Source organism: Adiantum capillus-veneris, chromosome 13 (assembly GCF_014529385.1).
Source record: "Adiantum capillus-veneris isolate H3 chromosome 13, ASM1452938v2, whole genome shotgun sequence".
NCBI lineage: Eukaryota > Viridiplantae > Streptophyta > Polypodiopsida > Polypodiales > Pteridaceae > Adiantum > Adiantum capillus-veneris.
In genome coordinates this window covers 54,215,923-54,240,950 of record NC_140943.1, presented here as the reverse complement: position 1 = coordinate 54,240,950, position 25,028 = coordinate 54,215,923, and the positions used below count along the sequence as shown (strand labels likewise).

Genomic DNA, 25,028 nt, shown 5'->3' with positions numbered 1-25,028 from the left:
ATGATTGCTTCTCACTCACTATTTTTTGTTTTTCCAAAAGAAATAGGTACAAAAAAGTTGAATTTTTGCCATTCTGCAAACCTATCATCAAAGTTTCTATAGCCACGCTCAATGCAAATAATATATGCATGTTTTCTTAGTTCCCTATTGTCCTTTAGGTTCATAAGGAGCCATGGAGCATGTCAAAAGAATAATACATCTCTTACCAAGGGGAATCTTGGGGACAAAGATGAAGTGCTAAATACAGCAAACATGAAAAAACTGGGTTCAACATTATGAGTTGTAGAATCCCATAGAAACTATTCAATATCTAGCCAAATTTGATCCTTATGACTAGATATGGTTACTACCTACAAAATGCATGTAGTTGTCACAAGAAACTAACAATATTGATAAAGCTATTCTTGATATACTAGAATGTTTCGTTTTCTTCTATAATCGAAAAAATCAACCATCGTTGTCTACTATGCAAAATAGGGTATTAGGTGTCCCAAAACTCAAGGAATATTAGCTTTATGTTACAATATGCGACATAGAAAATAAAAACTGCATTTGGATATCATGAAAGCCACAAAAAAATCATAGAAGAGCTAAAATTGGCTAAAAAACAGGATTTGACAATTTTTATAATTTGGTCATAACTTACAACTTTACCATTATTTCTCCCTAGAAGCATCAGTACATGTTGAGGACTACTAAAGATAGTTCTCTAGCATTATATCTAGAGTGGTATAGTTGCAAAAAGTTGAAAAAAGACAAAAACAGGACCCGTTTTTTCACACAGTTTAGGTTGTGAAATGTTGTGCAAGAACAAGGTTAAAGATGGAATTGATATTCCAAAAAAATGTCAAGGTTTTTTCAGCTCATGAGACAACTTTCTAGACAGATAGCACCTCAAAATCCATTTTGAAACTCTTGACATAATTCAAGGAAAATGGTCACTTAACAGGACATAAAAGTGTCCCATTACCAACCTAGTGTTAAGCTATTGACAACAAGTGAGGACCGGATTTTCATGGAGCCGGTCCCCCCTCCAAAAGGCTTTGTATTATGGTTTCTCCCATCAAGAGAGACATTGTACAATACAATTCTTTGTGTTCCTTCAAGACTAGCTAGTGCAATGAAGATGGAAACTTCATGCACTAAGCAAAACACTTAACAAACACAACTTGAATTATCCCTGTTCTCAGACCCAAGACCTCACACACCTTCGAAGATGGTGAGAGCTAGCAGGGTATGAGAGTAGATTGAGAGGAAGAAGGAGTATCTTATGAGAAAGATGTACATCTCCTCACATAATCACTCATATGTAGCATAGCTTAGCTTAGTAATTAGCTTGGTAGAGGAGATGAGCATGCATTGAAGCTTGGCTCTTGGTTGGATTTGTATCCACATGCCAAGAGAGTGTTGATGTAGGCTTCTATCTCACAAGCTTGGAGTAGGTGATGAGTTCTCCATTAAAGCTTGGGAAGAGATAGTCTTCTCTTTCTTCACACATGAGCTTGTGTGAGTGTGTTTGTGATAATGCCTTGCAAAAATCACCCCCCCCTCTCTCTTGGGCGAGCCCTCTTGCTAAATGCTCTTCCTGAAGCCTCATTGGCCCTCCCCAAGTCAAGCCAATTACAATTAAGAAGCATAAGTGATAGCCTTCTGACATATGTCCCCCTTTCCCCTTTTGTGAGAGCTTTAGGTAATTAAATAATTAAACTAAACTCTCATTGGACCCCTTTGCCTCCTGGCCAATAGGAATCAGGCAAGCCATGGGGCTCTTGAATGCTCACAAAAATGATCTACATATATAGTGGGATATATATGTAGATTTGCATATCTGTGTCTTTGTATATTTGTGTGTATTTATATACCTATAGATATGCATATTTGTATATATGCATGTTTGTATATGTGTGATAATTTGCAACCTTTGTATATTTGTGTTTATGGATCATTAGCAGTTGTTTATGGATGTTTCTAAACTCCATTTGAATTTGACTAATATTGTTTCTACTACTGGATAAGTGGGATGCACCGTACAATATCTACAATGAAGCAAGCAAGTAATTAAATGTAAACTTATTAAAGTTAAACTAATTAAATTTAAGGGAATGTATCCATAAGACCTTGAAGCACTTGCTTGTTTCCGGTACTTTTGTACTAGACCAGTACACAAAGAGTTTCTAGCATAGTTATTTGTTTCTAAACATGCTTTCTTATGTGTCGTCCATGTAGAGAGAGAGAGAGAGAGAGAGAGAGAGAGAGAGAGAGAGAGAGAGAGAGAGAGAGAGTACTTTTGTTGACTTGATCTAGTGGATGAGGATTGAAGTAGATAATGTTGTTGGCTTGATCTAGTGGATGAGGATTGAAGCAGATAATGTTGTTGGCTGAAATAGGCATGCTTGTAAGACATTGGTAAATAATTATAACCACAAAGAGTGTAGATCCCATAGAGATGGATAAGCAATTCCTAATTTTTGGTCATCAACAATACTACAACAAGTAGTGTAGTCTTTTTGAGAGCTACATGGACGACATTAAGCAAGCGTGTTTAAAAACAAATAGCTATGCTAGAAACTTGTTGTGTAATGGTCTAGTACAAAAGTACCACCAAGAAAGTGCTTCATGGACTTATGGATACATTCCTTTAAATTTAATTAATTTAACTTTAATAAGTATATATTTAATTACTTTCTTTCTTCATTGTAGATATTGTACGGTGCATCAGACTTATCCAACAGTCAAAATAATGTTAGTCAAATCCAAATGGAGGCATCGACAATATACAAGGTAGTTTTTAGCCGTGCAAAATTGTATCAAGAGCGTGGGTGGACTATAAATGTCTGTTTTGCATGGTTAGTGGCAGAAGATTCTCTTCTAGATATTATAAGAAAACACGACTGCTGGTGGAATGCGAGTCCTATCGTGATGGTAGCTATTTATGGAAGAGCAACCTGAGAGTTGAGTCTTAGAATTGAGACATGTACTAGCTTTTTATACTTGGTCATAAGAAGTTTGTATATTAAGCCTTAAGTAGGCATCCATAGTAGGTTGGTAACCAAAGGGGAGGGTTTCTTGTCATGCACCCTTAGGATACGACTATATGTTACATGCTAAAATCATGATTTGTTTATAGATAGCAAACATATTTCTATGCAATCTTAATTAGGATAGGACTATAGGATAGAAGACGACAACTTTGGATTGTGATCCTAAGGCTTGTATTCATAAAATGCGGCCTGTCAGAGCAGGCTTCCTCAAATCTTCTGGCAAGTAAGGCACCTACCAAGCACAAAAAAATTAAAAAATCTCCAACATCCAACCTTTCAAGTAGCAGGACCTATTTTTTCACAATCAAGGGCTTAATGTTAACGAGCCTTAAGCATTTTTGAATAAGAGAATAAATATATGAATATACGAATATATATATATAGACACATAAATAAACAAATATACACATATATATAAATATAAAAAATAAACACATAAATAAACAAATATACATAAATATAAAAAATAAACACATAAATACACAAATATACATAAATATAAAAAATAAACACATAAATACACAAATTTACATATATACAGATATACACACATTTATAAATATATAATTCACATAAACAAATATATATAAATATACATTTATAAATATATATAATTATAAACACAAATATACAAGTTTATATACATATACGCACAAATAAACATAAATACAGATATACAAATCTAGAAATATAGATATACAAATAAACAAATACACAAATATACAAACACAAATAAACATATAAACATATACAGATTTACATCTAAAAATTATACAAATATATATAAATATACAAATTTAGAAATATATACATATATATAAATTTACAAATATACATATAGAAAAAAATTCATATAAACAAATTTACAAATAGATATATACAAAAATACAAATAAACACAAATATACAAATTTACAAATACATATATACAAATACACAAATTGACAAATATATATACACTTAGATATACAAATATATAGAAATATACAAATAAACATTATAAATAAACAAATAGAACACACAAATATACACACAAATTTACAAATACACATATAAATATATACAAGAATACACATACAAGAATATAAATATAAACAAGAATACATAAATATACAAAAATATACTAATATACACATAAATATACAGATATACATACAAATATATAAATACACACAAATATACTAATAAACATATAAATATACAAATAAAATTACATATAAATATACGAATATATAAATATATAAACAAAAATACAAAAATATACTAATATACACATAAATATACAAATATACATACAAATATATAAATAAACACATACATATATATATATATATATATATATATATATATATAAACACAGAGATATATATATATATATATAAATAAATATACATATATAAATATATATAGATACAAATACTCAAATATACAAATTTATACAAATGTTACAAACATATACAAATATACAAAAATATACAAATATACAGTTTAAATAAACACAAATATACATAGATATATTCAGATATATATAAATGTACAAATATACGAATATACATATAAATATATAAATATATGAATATACGAATATATATATATAGACACTTAAATACACAAATATACAAATATACGAATATACATAGACAAATATACATAAATATATAAATAAACACATATTTATATATGTCTATATTTGTATATGTGTATATTTTTATTTGTATGTTTTTAAGTATATTTATGTATATTTGTATATTTGTGTATATGTGTTTGTCTATTTGTATTTGTATTTTTGTATATGTATATATGTAAATTTGTATATGTTTATATGTATATTTGTGTTTGTATGTGCTAAGGCCAAAGAAACATGAGACAGGAAATGGGAGTGGGAAATGGGAACGAAAATGGGGAACGGGAATCCTCAAGTACCCATTTCAGAAACGGGGTAGGAAACGACAAGGGAGTACATAGTAGAGGCTTGGAGAAGGCTCTTGAGGAACATGGATGATGGAATCCTTCAAGGCAAGCTCAAGAATGAGGCTTCAAGCCTTAAGAAAGGGTGCACACTGCATTGAGAAAGTAGATGTGGAATTGTGCTTTTATAGGTACCCCTCACCCCAACCCCCTTGAGGCTTGGAGACCTTATCCCTAAAGGGTTGAAGCACATGTGCAACGGCCAGCAGGAAAAAAAGGAGCCGTTTAGTGTTTGTTTTGAAAAAACGGTAAGGAGTGGTGCTGACATTGAAGGAAATGCCATTTCCTCCTCTCGAAGGGAGGAAACAGCCGTTTCCTCTGACTTGGGCATAGACATATAAAAATAAACTTGGGCATAGACATATAAATATATACAAAAATATACACATAAATAAACAAATATATACACATAAATATACAAATATATTCAAATAAACATATATATTTACAAATACCCATAAAAATATACAAACATATTCAAATAAACATATATATTTACAAATACCCATAAAAATATACACAAATAAACATATACAGATATACAGATATACAAACAAATATTTATATATATATATATATATACAAATACACACATAAATATACAAAAATATACACATAAATATACATATTTATAAATATATATTTATACAAATATACATATATATGCAGATATACACATATACAAATATACACAAAAATATACAAATATATTCAAATATACATATATATACAAATAAACACTTAAATATACAAAAATATACACATAAATAAACACACAAATAAACAAATATATACAGATAAATATACAAATATACACATAACTATACACAAATATACACATAAAATATACAAAACAAGATATAGAAACACAAATATATAAATATATTTTAATATACATATATACAAATATATACAAACATAAATACACATATACATATATACAAATATACAAATATATACAAAAATATAGAAATATATGCACATATACAGTTTCAATAAACTTATATACAAATATATTCAAATATACAAATATATTTAAATATACAAATATACAGTTTAAATAAACATATACATATATACGAACACAAATACACAAATATACATATACAAATATACAAATATATATATATAAATATACATATACAAATATATATACAAATATAGAGTCTAGATAAACATATATACAAATATATACAAACACAAATACACATATACATATATACAAATACACAAATATATTTAAATATACATATATAGAAATAACAAACACAAATACACATATACACATATACAAATATACAAATATACAAATATACAGTATAAATATACAAACACAAATACACATATACATATATACAAATATACAGTTTAAACAACCTATATACAAATATATACAAATATACATATATACATATCCAAATATACAAATATACATATGTACATAAACTTGTACAAATATACAGCTTAAATAAACATATATATATATACAAATATACTTAAATATATTTATATATACAAATATATTTAAATATACATATTCAAATACACAAATATATTGAAATATACATATATCAAAATACGCAAATATATTTAAATATACAAATATACAGTATAACTATACAAACACAAATACACATATACATATATACAAATACACAAATATATTCAAATATACAAATATACAATTTAAATAAACCTATTTACAAATATATACAAATATACATATATAGATATCCACATATACAAATATACATATGTACATATACTTATACAAATATACAAATAAACAATTTTTTTGAATATACAAAAATATACAAATATACAACTTAAATAAACATATAAATATATACAAATATATTTAAATATATATATACAAATAGACAAATACATTAATAGATACTTAAATACATTAATAGATACCTATATACACAGATACTTAAATACACAGATACCTATATACACAAATACTTAAATACAAATATACAAATATATTTAAATATACATATATATAAATACAAATATATACATATATATATATACATATACAAATATATTTAAATATACATATATACAAATACACAAATATATTTAAATATACATATACAAATATCTTTAAATATACAAATATACAGTTTAAATAAACGTATATATAAATATACACTTAAATAAACAAATACATAAATATACTAATATATTCAAATAAACATATATATATACAAATATACACATAAATATACATAAATATACACATAAAATATACAAAAAAAGAGATAGAAACACAAATATACAAATAAACACATAAATATATATATATACAAATACACACATTTAAATAGAGATAGACATATACACATATAGTGAAATATACAAATAAATACACATAAATACTGATATATACACATAAATACACAAATATATATACACATAAATATACAAATATATTCAAATATACAAATATACACTTTAAATAAACCTATTTACAAATATATACAAATATACATATATAGATATCCACATATACATATACTTATACAAATATACAAATAAACAATTTTTTTAAATATACAAATATACAGCTTAAATAAACATATAAATATATAAATATTTATATACAAATACACAAATACATTTAAATATACAAATATACAAATACACAGATACCTATATACACAGATACACCTACAAATATACAAATATCTGTGTATATTTGTATATGTATATATGTATATATATTTGTATAGTTATGTGTATATTGGTGTTTTGTCAACATCATCAAACTCCACATGGATGATCTTTAGCACTAGACATTATGTCCAAACTCACATTTGCTTCTTTTTGGCCTATAGATCATAATGTATAGTTTTTCTTCCTGAAAATTTCCTCTGTTTGTGTACTTTGTTGTTTTGTCACCATCATCAATCTTCACATGGATGTTCTTTAGCACTAGACATTATGTCCAAACTCACATTTGCTTCTTTTTGAAGCAACTCCACATGGATGATCTTTAGCAGTAGACATTATGTCCAAACTCACATTTGCTTCTTTTTTAAGCAATATGCTTGTTCAACAACTTCATCATTTTCAGACTTACCCACGTGCTTTTTCCCACTGTAGCCTCTCATTGCACCTAATAAGTCCACGATGCTGAGAATTATTGAGTTTCTTGGCTTCAATGTACCTCAACACTAGCTTGTTCCAACGATAGAATGGTCAAAGGCTTCTTTGAGTCCTCTTTACTGAATTAAGAAAACCCAGGAGTTCCTTTGAGGCCCAACCAATAAACTCATGCCGGTTTTGTCTTGACCTCTTTTTCGCTTTCTTAGATTCTCCTTTCCTTCCCCTTCCTCCAACTCTTGTTCCTCTTCTTTCAAAATCACTGGTACCGTCTATAACAAAATTTCTCACAACGCGCTTCCTTTTCAGCCAAATTGTGTGGTTGTTGTGCTTGCAATCTAAATTACATCCATCTTCATCTTTGCTGCAGCCTTTCTATGCAAAAACCCTTGCCCACTTGCTCACCCTCATCATTGGCTTTATAAGCTTTGAGCATATGATGGGTGGAGACAATTGGAGACCCACACGCCTAGTCTCAACAATGTGTCCAATGTAGTCTTTGTATGGCTATGTTATTCCTCCGTCTCTCTTTGAAGCTCTAACTATCTCTCAGTTCTAAGACTCAACTCTCAGGTTGCTCTTCCATAAATAGCTGCTATCAGGACAGGACTCACATTCCACCATCCGGGTTTTCTAATAATATCTAGAAGAGCATCTCCTACTACTAACCATGCAAAACGGTGCCGTGGCACTACCTAGACACGTTGTGAAAATCTTCTAGAAGGATTGTCGTTCATAATCTTCATTAATCTAGGGTCAATTAGTGTGTATTTACATATTTGTATATTTGTGTATTTATATTTTTGTATGTTTGTATATTTATTTATGTGCATATCTATATATTTATGTATATTTGTGGTTTTGTTTATTTCAATATTTATATATCTGTTTATTTGTGTATTTTTATATTAGTGTATATATGTATATGTGAAAATATGTTTATTTGTTTATTTATATATTTGTTTATTTATGTAGTTTTATATCTATATATATATGTAGATTTGCATATCTGTGCCTTTGTATATTTGTGTGTATTTATATTTGTGTTTATTTGTATACCTATAGATATGCATATTTATATATTTGTATATATACATGTTTGTATATCTGTGATAATTTGCAACCTTTGTATATTTGTGTTTATGGATCATTAGCAGTTGTTTATGGATATTTCTAAACTACCCTCCTATATATTATCAATGCCTCCATTTCAATTTGACTAATATTGTTTCTACTACTGGATAAGTGGGATGCACCGTACAATATCTACAATGAAGCAAGCAAGTAATTAAATGTAAACTTATTAAAGTTAAACTAATTAAATTTAAGGGAATGTATCCATAAGACCTTGAAGCACTTGCTTGTTGCCGGTACTTTTGTACTAGACCATTACACAAAAAGTTTCTAGCATAGTTATTTGTTTCTAAACATGCTTGCTGAATGTCGTCCATGTAGAGAGAGTACATTTGTTGACTTGATCTAGTGTTTTTTAGCATAGTTATTTGTTTCTAAACATGCTTGCTTAATGTCGTCCATGTAGAGAGAGAGAGAGAGAGAGTACTTTTGTTGACTTGATCTAGTGGATGAGGATTGAAGCGGATAATGTTGTTGGCTTGATCTAGTGGATGAGGATTGAAGCAGATAATGTTGTTGGCTTAAATAGGCATTCTTGTAAGACATTGCTAAATAATTATAACCACAAAGAGTGAAGCTCCCATAGAGATGGATGAGCAATTCCTAATTTTTGGTCATCAACAATACTACAACAAGTAGTGTAGTCTTTTTGAGAGCTACATGGACGACATTAAGCAAGCGTGTTTAGAAACAAATAGCTATGCTAGAGACTTGTTGTGTAATGGTATAGTACAAAAGTACCACCAAGGAAGTGCTTCAGGGACTTATGGATACATTCCTTTAAATTTAAATAGTTTAACTTTAATAAGTATATATTTAATTACTTTCTTTCTTCATTGTAGATATTGTACGGTGCATCAGATTTCACAGCCCGAATTCTCATCTCCATCTCTAAGTCTCCGGGATATTACTCCACAACCCATCATCGCATAAGCATCATTCTTAGCAGAGGATGCCACTATGCAACTTAACATATTGATTGTTGAGGTCAAGATATGTAGGGATGACCTTACTCCGAAGAAGCTAGACTTCAATGCAATAGCAAACAATAGCAAGAACATTTCAAGTATCCTTGAAATGGAGCTTTCTATGAAAGTGAGAAGCTGACATCTTGAAATGGTAACGTTTTCCAATCTGCCAGTGCAATCTATTGAGACTCTTGAAGCCCAGGGTGAGCTTCAAGAGAGGAGAGCTCTGTTAGCAAAGAATACTTTTCCTCCTCTTTATATTAAGGCTTCAAAAATGCCTCATCATAACCTTCGTAATCATAGAAACTCATTGTGTTTGATCCCTTTAGAAGTGGTGTCGACATCATATAAATGAAAAGCATGCCTATTTAAGCCAATAACATTATCTGCTTCAATCCTCATCCACTAGATCAAGTCAACAAAAGCACTCTCTCTCTCTCTCTCTCTCTCTCTCTCTCTCTCTCTCTCTCTCTCTCTTTGGAAAAAGTATCTTCTATTAAATAGCCATCTCAAGGTAAAACACCTCAAGGTCCAAAGAGGTCAAGACAAAAGCGCCGTGAGTTTATTGGTTGGGCTTCAAAGGAACTCCTAGGTTTTCTTAATTCATTAAAGAGGACTCAAACAAGCCTTTGACCATTCTATCGCTAGAACAAGCTTGTGTTGAGGTGCATTGAGGCCAAGAAACTCAATAGTTCTCAGCAATGAGAGGCTACAGTGGAAAGAAGCTCACCATGGGCTTCAAGAGTCTCAATAGATGGCACTAGTAGATTGGAAAATGTTACCATTTCAAGATGTCAGCTTCTCACTTTAAGACAAAGCTCAGACATATACAAATATATATAGATATACATATAAACAAATAAACATATATATATACATATAAATATATATGCATATACACACATACAAATATACACACAAATACACAAATGGAAATATACATATATAAAAATAAATATTTATATATATATATACATATATAAATATACATATCTAAACTAAACAGAAATACTCAAATATACAAATTTATGCAAATGTTACAAACATATACAAATATATTTAAATATACAAAAATATACAAATATACAGTTTAAATAAACACAAATATATAGAGATATATTCAAATATATATAAATTTATGAATATACGAATATACATATAAATATATAAATATATGAATATACAAATATATATATATAGACACATAAATACACATATATAGATATACAGATATACACATCAATATACAAATATATTCAAATATACATATATATATATATATATATATATATATATATATAAATATACACATAAAATATATACATATATATATATATACAAATATACAAAAAAAGATATACATATAAAATATACAAATACACATATACAGATATACAAATATATAAATATATATACACAAAAATATACAAATATATTCAAATATAGATATATATATATATACAAATACACACATAAATATACAAAAATATACACATAAATATACATATATACAAATATATATTTATACAAATATACATTTAAATATAGATAAATATATACACAACAAATAAAAGAAAAAGAAAGGCCATTTAATCTTTATATGTATGTAGAGGCTATCTAATCAGATTATGTATTTGCTTGCATAATAGGAAAAGAATTCAATGCAAGAGACAAGCTTGGTGAAGAGCTGGATTATCATATAAGAGAGTCTGAAATAATTAAGAAAGTACTATAGATAAATAGAAAGAGGAGATTGAAGAAAAGATCTCTCTGAGAAGCAAGACATTAAGGACAACCCGTTTATGGACAACAGGCATACTCGCCACCCAACCATGATAGCCATAGGCTTGTACACATCGCCTTGTACAACCTACCAATCTGCCTATCCCCATTGAGCTCGAGATAGAGACTCTTACGCATGGACTCTTGTTAGGAGCATCCATAAGCTATTCCATGCCCTCTAGCGTCCCATACCGCTGTGGGTAGAAGCCTAACTCCAAGCTCCATGCTATATTGCTCCCCTCTAGCTAGTGTGTGTGCTCCCCTCTAGCTAATGACCCCTAGAAATAATTGTAGCATTGACACAAAACACCTGTGCATGCTATACCATTGACATGACCAATAATCTCTCTCCCTCGAATGCATACATATATAGACATAATCTCTATTACTGCCAACAAGAGATCATAGCATGAAAATGTATGAGCAAAATCAAAGAAACACAAAAATGTAAAAAAAGCTACTTGTAAAGAGCTGTTGTTGAAGCTACCAGTGCCAATGTTACATTTTATACAACCTTCACCCTTATAGGTGCATGTGGATGACATACAACTTACGGGGGAGAATCTTACAAGTGTGCACAAAGTGGGGGATGATGATGAGAGGTTCTCTAGGGAGCTTTATACGGAGGCAGTAGCTATGACTTCAGAACAGCGACCTACCCGTTCTTGCCATTGTGTCATCCAAGTTCGACTACCCTCCACTCGTACGGTCCGTCGGTAGGCATTCATCCACACTAATGATTATTGAGGACACTTTCATTGAGGAGGAGGTAGAGGTGGACACTAGGGAGCCTTTACAAGTCTATGAACTCTATCATCATAATCTTTACATAAGCTTTACAACTTTACACCTAGCTTTTCATCGCACTAGGCATTTAACAAGAAATCCAGGTTCAACATTAGGCCCTTATACCTCTCAAATATTCATCATATTCCATCCTAACAAGCCACCTTTACACCTAATGTGTCAAATTGCAATCTCTTACAAGAATATACGATCTTTACACACATTGAAGCTTTACAATTTTAAAAGCGATTTTGCACAGTACTATTAGAGTCCTTACATTACCTCCATGAAGACACACACAACAGAATAAGCAAACCAATAAATAAAGTACAAGATCTATCATATCAAACCACTTGCTTCAACGAGTCTCTCATTACTAACTTAAGGGCAACAGTTCAAAACACACTACAGTACCAGCTTGACTTAACAAAAGCTACAAGGGCAACAATTCAAGAAGTTACAAGCAACAGTGTATCCAACTTGAGGGCAACAGTTCCACACCAAGCTAAAACAAGTGACTTGACATTAATTTAAAGGTCACAGCCCACTCCAATATCTAGTTCAAACCTCACTCCAGTATCCAGTTCAAACCCCACTCCAGTATCTACCTCCAAGAAACAGTATCCAGTTCAAAGCCCACTCTAGTATGCAATTCAAACCCCACTCAAAGAAACAGTAATCCAGCTTCAAAAAAACAAAAATTCAAACCCCAGCCAGAGACTCCTCACAATAAGGGCAACAATTCAACACCCATCCTCACAATAAGGGCAAGAGTTTAATGCCTAGTTCAGAATCCATTCCCGAAATTTAGTATACTTTCGCTTTTCTGCAAACGATATAGCTTTGCACCAATCATGACATCCCTTCAGTTCTTCTTCCCATAGATCCAGCACCATCGATGCTGGTGCTACCTCATTTCCTGCTCCAACAAGTTGAACACTGCGCAATTGCCGATCAAAGCTGGGTTGGGATAGTAGATAAAGCGATTTCACATAAGAAACAAGATCATCGTCGGGCTCATACAATACTGCAAGCCTATGGTCAATGTACTGCACTAAAATTTTTTTTGAAGCTGTCAGCAAACTGCCATGATAAGTGAGTTAAGGCCCGTGTGACAGGCAAAACCCCAATCAATCAGCAAAAAAGAGGGACCATCAAGAAGCACTATATTCCCTAGCCTTACATCCCTGTGGACAATAGCCTTGGAGTGTACCACTTTCAATGTGTCAACAAGGTCATCCAAATGTTTCCTTGCTCCTTTTGGCACACTTGTCCCTATCCTTTTTCCAACTGGAAATATGGCCAAAAAGCTGCTATCATCTGCAACTCCAGCACAAAATGGAACACCAGGAACATCCTTTATCTGCTGCAAGAATTTATTCTCTTGGGCAGCCAATTCCTTCCTTGGCATATAGACACCTGCTTTATACATTTTCAAAGCCACAACTTTGCCATCATAATCACATTTGTACACACTGCTTGTCACACCTGAACCCAAGTAGGAATTGATGGTTAATTTTTTACCATGAAGAGTCAAGTCCAAATCACAAACAAAGAGATGAGCTGGTTTGGCCATAAAAACAGCAACTAGAGAGCGTTGAACTTCACAAATTTCTGGGCTTCTAGAATAAGTGAAAAGTCGATAATGACGATCATCTTCTGAAGACCTTTCCATAGTAAACCACTGAATGACTCGAAGATTTGTGACACCTACTAATATTCTCCTTCTTGTTGGACCTGCATTCTCCATGACTGAAATGGCCCTGCTAATAGCATGCCCAACATGGGGCTTGCCATTATACTTTCTGTCTGGTTTGCCCTTCTTGCCAGGTTCAGGCAACGAATGCAAACTTAGAAATCCTGTGGTGTGGCAAGGGAGGGGAGCTTTGCCCTTAATGTGGATTGTAAAATCTACTAATTTTCTAAGGTAATGGCCATCCTCCTGGGCATTACCAGTAAAACTCATTACATTGTGGCACATATCCTGATTAACATCGTTAAGCATTGTTCGGAAATCCTCTTCTGAAATTCTAGCATTTGGTTTGTCCAAGCACTTCCACATCATAGAAGCCCATACCTTGTCAGCCAGCTGCAGAGAAACAATCTGTGGAACGCAGTGATCAGTTGTTTCTGCACACTCCTTCACGTGAGCTCCAAGCTCTGTGGGTGTTTGCGTGAATCTTGACTTTCCCCAAAACTTTACCAACTCCTTGCCCAGTTGCTCTTTCACATGACTGCCCACGTTTCTCAATCCGCTACTTAGACCCTGTTCCAGACCCTGTTTCACATCCTTCAATTCGCTGCGTAAATCGCTCTCTATATTCTGTTTCAGATCTTGTCTCACATCCTTCAATTCGCTCTGTAGATTCTGTTTCAGACCCTCTTTCACATCCTTCAATTCGCTGCGTAAATCGCTGCGTAGACCATGAAATTCTTGGACAAGAAGATTGAGAACTTCGTTGTCCAAAACTGCCACATTATCTCAATTACACTTGCACACACGATGCAAGGATGCACAAGAACACACGAGCAAAAAAACACATGTGCAAAAGCCAGTCATACCTGTGATAGGCATCGACATTTTCTTCCTTGCAATGGCGTTCTCTGCGAATGGCGTTTTCTCGAAGTGCATTGCGTCATTTTCTCCAGCGATGGCCATTTCAGCTAATGAGTGTAAGGAGTTAATGCAGACCTCAACCCAACACAGGCACGCTAGAAACTTATAACAAGGCTAGACCCAAGCAGGCTAGTTGTGGACCGCGGCCCCTTCTTTGAAAATTCAAAGGAAGGGGCGGGTCCCCCTTTGTTAGTATGGCTTTTATATATATAACACATGGTGTAGACCAGGGCAAGGATTGCCTCTAGAGGAATCCTTTTGAGATAACAAAGAAGATCCATCTGCAAGGATGCCCTCATGCTGGAGTACATGTCCACTAAAAAATTGTCCAGCACAATGTTGTTCTGCAGCAACCCTTGCCCGTCGCTGTGGATTTGTTTCCCCTTCAAGATGCACACGTAGGTCAGCGCATTTGGAAGGATGCCCTCACGCTGCATCTCTTTATAGCAGTGAAGTGTTTGCTCGGCATGACCTTCATGTACATATTCTGTAATCGGTTCACTCCAAGAGACAACATCCCAAGAAGGAAGCGTCGCACATTTGAGATAGCACTGCCTTTGGCATACATGTCCACTAGAAAATTGCCCAACACAATGTTGTTCTTCAACAACCCTTGCCCGTCGTGGATTTGTTTCCCCTTCAAGATGCACACGTAGGTCAGCACATTTGGAAGTCTCTTCAAAGCAGTGAAGTGCTTGCTCGGCATGACCTTCTTGTGCATATTCTACAATCAGTTCACTCCAAGAGACAACATTCCGAGAATAGGTAGATAGGTACATAGGTAGGTACATGGATAAGAAGAGGGTGTAGAAAGAAGAGGGTGGTCTCTACATTGGGAGTGTGGATAGATTTATATAGTTGACATAGAAGTGTGGTTGCAATATACCACCACACTAGCACCATAAATAAACACATAAATATACATATAAATATATATACATATAGACATATACAAATATAGGTGGATAGATGGCTACATAGATAGGTACATAGGTCCATAGATAGATATATAGATACATACATTGATGGGTAGATACATTGAAACATACATATATAGGTACATAGGTAGATACATTCATGGGTATATACATTGAAGCATACATATATAGGTACATAGATGGGCAGATAGGTACATTGATAGGTATATAGATACCTACATTGATAGGAAGATAGATACATAGGTACATACATAGATTTATAGATACATATATAGGTACATTGATAGGTAGATAGATACAATGATAGGTACATAGATAGGTATAGCGATAGGCACATAGATACATAGGTACATACATAGATTTATAGATACATATATAGGTACATTGATAGGTAGATAGATACAATGACAGGTACATAGATAGGTATAGCGATAGGCAGATAGATACATTCATACGTACATTAATATAGCTCCATAGATAGGGAAATAGTTAGGTAGATAGATACATAGATAGGTAGATAGGTACATAGATAGGTAGATAGATACATTGATAGGTATATAGATAGATACATTGATCCATACAAATATATGTACATAGATAGGTACATAGATACATACATAGGTAGATAGAGAGGTAGATAGGTACATATATGTATAGATAGCTACATATATAGGTTCATAGATAGAAACATAGGTCCATAGATAGATATATAGATATATGTAGGAGGAAGACGAGGGCTCTGTCACACGAAAAGTCTCTCTCTGTCTCTCTCTCTCTCTCTCTCTCTCACACACACACACACACACACATCTTAGAGGACACCCTCTTAGAGCACCCCGACCACCATCCATGCTCTGTCTCTCTCTCTCTCTCTCTCTCTCTCTCTCTCTCTCTCTCTCTCTCTCTCTCTCTCTCTCACACACACACACACACACACACACACACACACACACACACACACACACATCTTAGAGGACATTGGGCAACTCCAAGACATTGGCACACCTGAGATACTAGGTACATCCTAGCAAATGGACACATGTAACTTAATGAGTAATATACATTAGACATCATAAGATCTTGTAAGGGTTTATAATAGGACATAGTAAAGGTCTTAACACTTCGATTGGAAGTTGCTTGGCAGAAAACGCTCCCAAACACTCAAATTGTCTGCATTACTAAGCTTTGTTCCCAATGAAATAAGCAATTCTTTTCCCTTTCTCCCATTTTGTTATGTGGTCCCCCATTATAGACTGTTCGGACCGCACACCAATTTGCTCCAGCCTCATCTGCCATGAATCCATAAAAATCTGGAAGCTCAAAACCATGTCCCGTAACGACTTCATTTATGCTATTCCAAAATATACATTGGGCTTCGGTGTCCTCCTCCTTCATTTCGCAAGTTGCAATTGTCATAAGGTCTTGTACACTGCAATGATTCGTTACAAAAGTTGTTACACATACATGAAGCTTTAGTGAGCTCTCATAGTTTTAACAACGACTACTCTTTGTTGTAATGACTACACTTACCTTGGATCATAGACATGAAGCTTTAGTGAGCTCTCTTAGTTTTAACAACGACTACTCTTTGTTGTAATGACTACACTTACCTTGGATCATAGACATGCGCAGCCATTGTAGTCCATTCTCGCACTCTTTTAACGTGGTCAAAGCAAACCCATGCTCGCCGCAAGTCTCCATCCCCACTACGTCTCATGCAGTTTACTAGGTCTAATCCTGATGCGGGACCTTTTGTCGACATCTTGAATACATAACAACGGTCCGATGGGGACATTGATTGACCCGGGAAGCGTGAACCATGAATAGACTCATATGCCAATTGCCGTTTTAGGTCAATAATTTGAGATTCATCGTCCTTTCCTCTCCCTTCATTCTTTAGTTCTCGTACAATTCTTCTAAAACTAAATCATTTACAATACATATTAGTAAAGATTGTTTTTTCTCTTATAATGTAATTTGAAGTATGTAATACTTACCTTTCACCTTGGATTAGGGGATATATTTGTTGAAGTATAGTAGAGAGCTCCTCTGGCCCGATATGATGTGTCGGAGTGACATGGTTGCGTTGAAGACTCACCAAGGCAAGCTTCTTCACCAACTCCATTTGAATTTTCCGCGGACCAACATTTCCCATTTCAGATAAACTTTCTCGGACTACATTGCGAACAATCTCTTGTGCAGTTCTAGAAGATCCTCTTTGCACCTCATGTTCGTGGTGCCCTTCATTAATCATAAGACGTGTATATCTATTATCCTTTGGCAATACATAATACACTTGTGCTTCGCACTGGGCACGAAGAATGGGTTGACACTTGCAATAGAAACAACACAAAGTGCCATTTCCGTACGTAGATAAGCCCACAAGCGATACTTTCGCAGTAAGTTTACCTACATGGATATTTCTAGCTTGTAAAAATGAATGTAAGCATTTGATCTTAGGAAAATTGTTACATAAACTATATTACCTTTCCAAGCAGTTCGATTGGTTGACCCAGTGGTTGCTACACTGCTACATAATGGATTCATACACTCGAGCGCACCTCCACATGATGATTTTCGAACAACCCCAGGAAACTTTACATGTGTTTCAAAAGGCCTTGTCCACACATGACCATCATGTGACTGTTCCATTCCATACATTTTGGAATGGAGAGGGTTCAACACTGGAGGTAGTTCATACACCACATTACCATTATATACCTCAAGGATCTCTAATACCTCCTCTATAGCCTCACAATCACCTAGCATTTTTTGTAAAATGCCACTTGGACTATTTGCATCAAGAATGATGCTAGATATGCTCAACTTAACATTAGTATCATCAAGATCCTTACTTTCTTTGTCATCAGTTAGATCAACCACATCTTTAGAGCACCCTGTGTCTTGGTAGACCTCTTCAGTGTGGTATGAACGACTGCTTGTATCTATGTACACCAAGTACTCTAAGGAAACTTCTTTATCAAGAACGTAGTAGGGGTCGTCATCCTTTGCACTTGCTAGTTCAAGAGGAATTAGCTCATCTACACCACCACTTGAAGGCTTCATTGCAAAAGCGGTGAAGCTTTCGTTTGCCCCTACTTCTTTTTTGCCTAGCACAAGAAAACGACCATGCACTTCCTTCTAAATCGGTGATGCTTCTAATCCTCCCAAATAAATAGTAAATTTTGCTTGTGCCATTGGCTTTAAAAAAAAATATATAAAGGGACTGGGAGAGAGAGATCAGGAACGTCGAGATAGAGAGAGAGAGAGAGAGAGAGAGAGAGAGAGAGAGAGAGAGAGAGATGAAACAATGATGGCTAAGAAAGAGAGAGAGAGAGAGAGATGAGACTTGAAGAGAGAGAGAGAGAGAGAGAGAGAGAGAGAGAGAGAGATAAAAGGTAGATTTGATGAGGGAGTGAGGGAGTGAAAGTGAGAGCTAATTGAAAAAAATAGGGGGAAAAATAGACCCAATTAGTCTCCTTATATATATTTTTGGAGCATTTAATGCATGCATGATGGTGGGTGAGAAATATGAGGGTGTGAGATAGGTTGACAAAGGAGAGAGTGAGGTTCATCCACCAGCGGCACCCTCTCAAGAGCCATGAGTACCTGGTTGTCTATACTCTACAGTGTCCTTCGGGCATTACAGATTTACCCCCGCCTTGGGAGCCTGGGCAGTCTCGCTGCTCAGCACGCCTTCAGTCACGGAGGCAAGTATTCGAGTACTATTGCTACTGCTGATGATGTGCCGGGAAAATGAACTGCTGCATGTGTGGGATAGCCACTGGATATGGGGGCTCCACGATTGAGACTCCTCCCGATGTGCTGACTGCGATGGGGGATGTGAAGACTGCGATGTGGGAGAGAACCTCCGGGTGAAAACTCCCAACTGATAGGCTGAACCGAACAAATGTAGAGGTAAACGCTGAGGACAGCCCTCTGATGTCAATATATGTCTGCACACAAATCACAGATGCAAGCATGCGGCTGCCACTGTTCCTTCAAGAATGTGCTCTGCTGTAGCCTTGTCTGCTCTTGTGCTGGCTGAAAATACAGGCGTGCTGGCTGAGGCGGATGTGCTGAAAAGCTGAGTAGTGCCCCCAAACAAGGCTGCCCTTGCAGGCTGAAAAACGCAGCTATGCTGCCCTGCTGGCTGAGAGACAACACAAAGGCTGCTCTCCTTCTGGCTGCACAAAACGCAAACAAACTCCTCCTTCTAAATGAAGAAGAAAAACGCAGATGCATGCCCCTCTTTCCTTGCAGAAAACGCAGATGTGTCTGGCTGAAAAAACGCAGATGCATGTCTCCAGCCTGGCTGAAAAAAAAACGCAGATCAACTGCTGATCTGATGGCGCCTAATCTGCAAGAAGTGGACCCTTCATTGCTGGATTTGCTGGTGCTCCCCGAGGCTCAAGCCAGAGCTCTGATACCAATGTAATGTGCAGCGGAATAACATGATGATTTTGGTCTTCATATGAGAGAGTACCTGCACTGTAGCACATTAACGCAAGAGAGAGGAGAAGAGATTGAGGTGGAAGAGCTTTCCATTATGTACAAGTTTTACATGCTGTATCTACATGCTATGCACTGGCCCTAAGGACCCTATCTGACCTGGCGTCTGCCCTATGGCTATCGACGTAGATATTGAAGAATGACGCCTAGCTTGCATTTAAATACTTCCTTATGAAATGAGTCGGCCAAAAAACCAACACACGACCTCATTTAATAAATAAATGCGAAATTTGGACTTCTTCTGGAACTGGGAAAATTGCCCAAAAATTGGGACTTTTCTGCCGATGCTGCGGGCTCTCCACTGCGGTGGACAATGTCCATGTCCAAAGAAGTTTGGCACATGACAAGCTGTGTTCTCCTTAGCTTTCTCAGCCTCGTTCCGCTTCTTCTTCCGACACTCTGCTTGCTTGTGCCCTTTCTTCTTGCAATAATGGCACTCAATGTTGTTGTTGTTGTTGTTCTTGTCTGAAGAGGTCTCGCCAGAATCGGATGTCTGGGCTTTCTTTCCCTTGTCCTTGCCTTTAGCCAACAATGCACCATCAGCTCCTACAGCACCTCCGGCCCGAAACTCGGAGTGGCTTTGAATCTACATGAGCTCGGGAAGAACCTCGGTCTTCTTCCCAGGTAGGGGACTGTGCGAGGCATGAGCGTATAAGACTCTGGTAGTAGGAGGGAGTTTGTAGAGGAGTTGCTTGGCCATGCGCTGTATAGATCTATAGATAGATAGATAGGTACATAGGTACATAGGTAGGTAGATAGGTACATAGATAGGTATGTTGGTAGATAGATAGATGTATAGATACATAAATAGATAGATATATAGATAGATAGATACAGATAGATAGATAGATACATAAATAGATAGATATATAGATAGATAGATACAGATAGATAGGTAGATAGGTAAATATGGTTGGGTCATCATTGATGGCAAGACAATGGCATTGGGCACAATAGCGCACTACTTAGGATGTTAGGTGGGACTTAATTTGTTCCCAGTGTAGCAAAAAGGAGAGAGATCACTAAGGCTCGGCTGCTGCTACTGTTGACAAGAAACGCAAATGAGGTGGAGTTTTGCTGGGTTGCTGCTTTGCTCCAAACACAAGGGATTTGGCTGTTTTGCAAGTATGTTGCACTTTGGTTGATCTATTGTACTTGGGATGATCTGTTGCATTCCAAAAATAACGCAAAGGCTATGTACGCGCCCATTCTCTTTTATAGTAGGTAGTGGATTTTGTGTAACCTCGTATTTTGACATATTTTCTCATCTAAATGTCATTGTGTTGGGTTGATCTATTAGATGAGGTAAGCCCATTGTTTTGGGTGGACCGATTACATGAGGTGGTTGATCCATTATATGAGATGGACCCATTGTATGGGAGGGAGGACTCAGTATGTGAGATGGATCCAATATATAATGTGGACCCATTATATGAGGTGGGCCCAGCATATGGGGTGGGCCCAGCATATGGGGTGGCCCCCCATTTTATGAGACTATTGGGTCGATAAGTACTTTTATAACACTCCCACACTCAAACAAGAATCTCATAGACTCATATGAACACCCTATTACATAGTTGCTCCACATGCAACTCATGTACTCCTATGGAACATTAGACCACCGTTGCACCTATTGTATAAGGGGATGGACCCCTTTTATGTAGGGTGGACCTTTTCTATTGGGATGAACCCATTGTGTAAGGGGATGGAGCCGCGTTTATATGGGATGCACTGCTTGTGTAATGGATAGACCCATTGTATATGGGATACTATGCATGATAGAGGGGTCCATCCCTACACAAAAGCCCACCGACAATTATTAGGGGTCCATCCTAATACAAGCCGGTCCATCCTATAAAATCCAACCTAGTACGGGAGTCCGTACTATAAGGGATCCATCCTTTAGAAGCCACCCTGCTATAAGGGGTCGGGCCTCTTACAAGGGGTCCACTCCAATACATGCAACTCTACTACAAGGGGTCCACCCTCATACAGCTCGTTCACCCTACTACAAGGCGGATCCATCTTAATACAAGCCACTATACGGCATATAAATGATAAAGTTATAAGGCGCTTGGGCAAAAAATCCTATGATAGAGGGGTTTATGCATTAGAGATGGATCCATTCCATGATAGAGCGGTTTATGCATGATAGACATAACTAAGAGGTGCATCCTAATACAACCTAATACAAGCCAACCTACTACAAGGGCTCTAACTTATGACAAGCCACCCTACAACGGGATTCATCTCACAAAAGTCACCCTACTACAAGGGGTCCGCCCTCATACAAGGGGTCCCATGTAATACACGCCACCCTACTACAAGAAGAAAGGTGGGTGCATCCTAATACTAGCCACCATAGTGCATATATAGTGCATGTAGAATATTAACTTATAGACAAGGGGTCTACTCATCTCGAAGGGTCCATCCCTTCTATTAGAAAATAGGGCTCCACCTTTAAACCCATTATACTCACGTCTACTACCCCATTTACGTCTTGTTTAGGGGTCCACTGCTATGCCATTACTTTCTTGCTTTATTGTAGATATTGGGTCATGGAGACTGCGTAGAGAAGACGAATGTGTGGTTACGAGCGCCAGGCACATGTAGGGGAGAATCTGCTTTGTAACTATATTTATAGTTTATATATATGGAGTGGAAAGTAAGCAAGGCCACTCTACCCAAAAATATCCATATCCAAGGGACATGGGTCTCCAATACCTATGCATGGGTTTCTAAGAATTCTTATGGTCGGAGGGATACCCATGTATAATGGAGACCCATGTATAGGAACATTGAGGTGTGGGTAGAGGAGACCCATTTGAGGACACCCATGTATAATTGTTTGATGACGCACGGTAGCTACATAGATAGGTAGATTGATAGGTAGATAGGTAGGTAGATAGATAGATAGATAGGTAGGTAGGAAGGTAAATAAATAGATAGATAGGTAGGTACATAGATAGGTAGGTAGTAAGATAGGTAAATAGTCATGATGAATAAGTGGTACAACTCAAGCTGCTAGGCCTCCTCAACTGTTCGCGGCTTTTGGCATGTCAATGTCTTCATTTGCCTCCTAGCATCTCTCTCTGTGATCTCTTCATGGGCTTGTCGAGCATGGAGACGTCGGTAAAGCTCTCTACACACCTTCCGAACAAGAGACCTTAGCTTATCAGTAGTGAAATCCATCCCCTAGGAATTGGTTAGAATATTCTTGCCCTAGACATCTTCAACTCTAAGATTGATCTTACGAGGAGCATGATCCTCATCATTCTGAAGTTCAATTAGGGACACTTCAAAAACTTGACCTTGGGACACTTCAAAAACTTGACCTTTTAACCATCAGAGCAGCAATCTTGGTTTTGCCAATGGACCTGCTGACAGTGAAAATTGATGGGCTTGATATCATACCAATCATTCTTTGAGAAGGGATGAACAACTTTCTTCTTGCCTTTAGAAATATGCTTATTCTTCCCAATGATGGGTCCATACATGTAGCTAATGGACATCCTTATATGTGGACCTACAAATAAGTGGTGTAGCTATTAGGGACATGTCTCTTGTAGTCCACCTTTTGTAAGAGACATATCTTTCATGTAAGAGCCTAGTAGAATGCATCCGACCCATAAAATGGTGGTCCACACCCCCCATATAATTGTCGAAATTCTCTAAAACCTTGTGTTTGTGGGTTTTGAGTGTCTCCATAGATGGAAGAACAAAAATAAACTTTCATTTGATTGGGATGAGTTTGTGGATGCATATCTCTATATTTGTATATAAATATACCAAAAAAAACTATGTCATATTGATGATTTTCACCCAAATTTACTATGCTAGGAGTCTCTTTAAATTGATTGAAACACTCCCTAACCATAAGAAAAGCCAAAATCCAAGATCTAGATGTATGACACATGTTTTTTGACAAGAACCTTAGCTAACAAAGAGATTTCCAAGGACCCAAGCATAGCGGCAGCTCTGTCACAATCCCTCTCGTTGTGTAGCCGAGGGAGAAAGCCTACCGCCGCCCGGAAGCTTCTACCTCCACCTCGTGTGAACCCACCCTTAGCCTATATACTGGTATGTTGCTTGTTGCTAGACTTATGAGATACGTAGGCATAATATGCATTCATTTGAATCATGAAATAAGCAAACTTAATATGCATTCA

At 35.5% G+C, this 25,028-nt stretch overlaps 1 pseudogene; it reads right to left on the bottom strand.

Annotated features, from left to right (window-relative positions):
- Window positions 1–16,302: 16,302 nt before the first annotated feature.
- Window positions 16,303–23,856, bottom strand: LOC147444018 (uncharacterized; annotated as a pseudogene).
- Window positions 23,857–25,028: the final 1,172 nt, after the last annotated feature.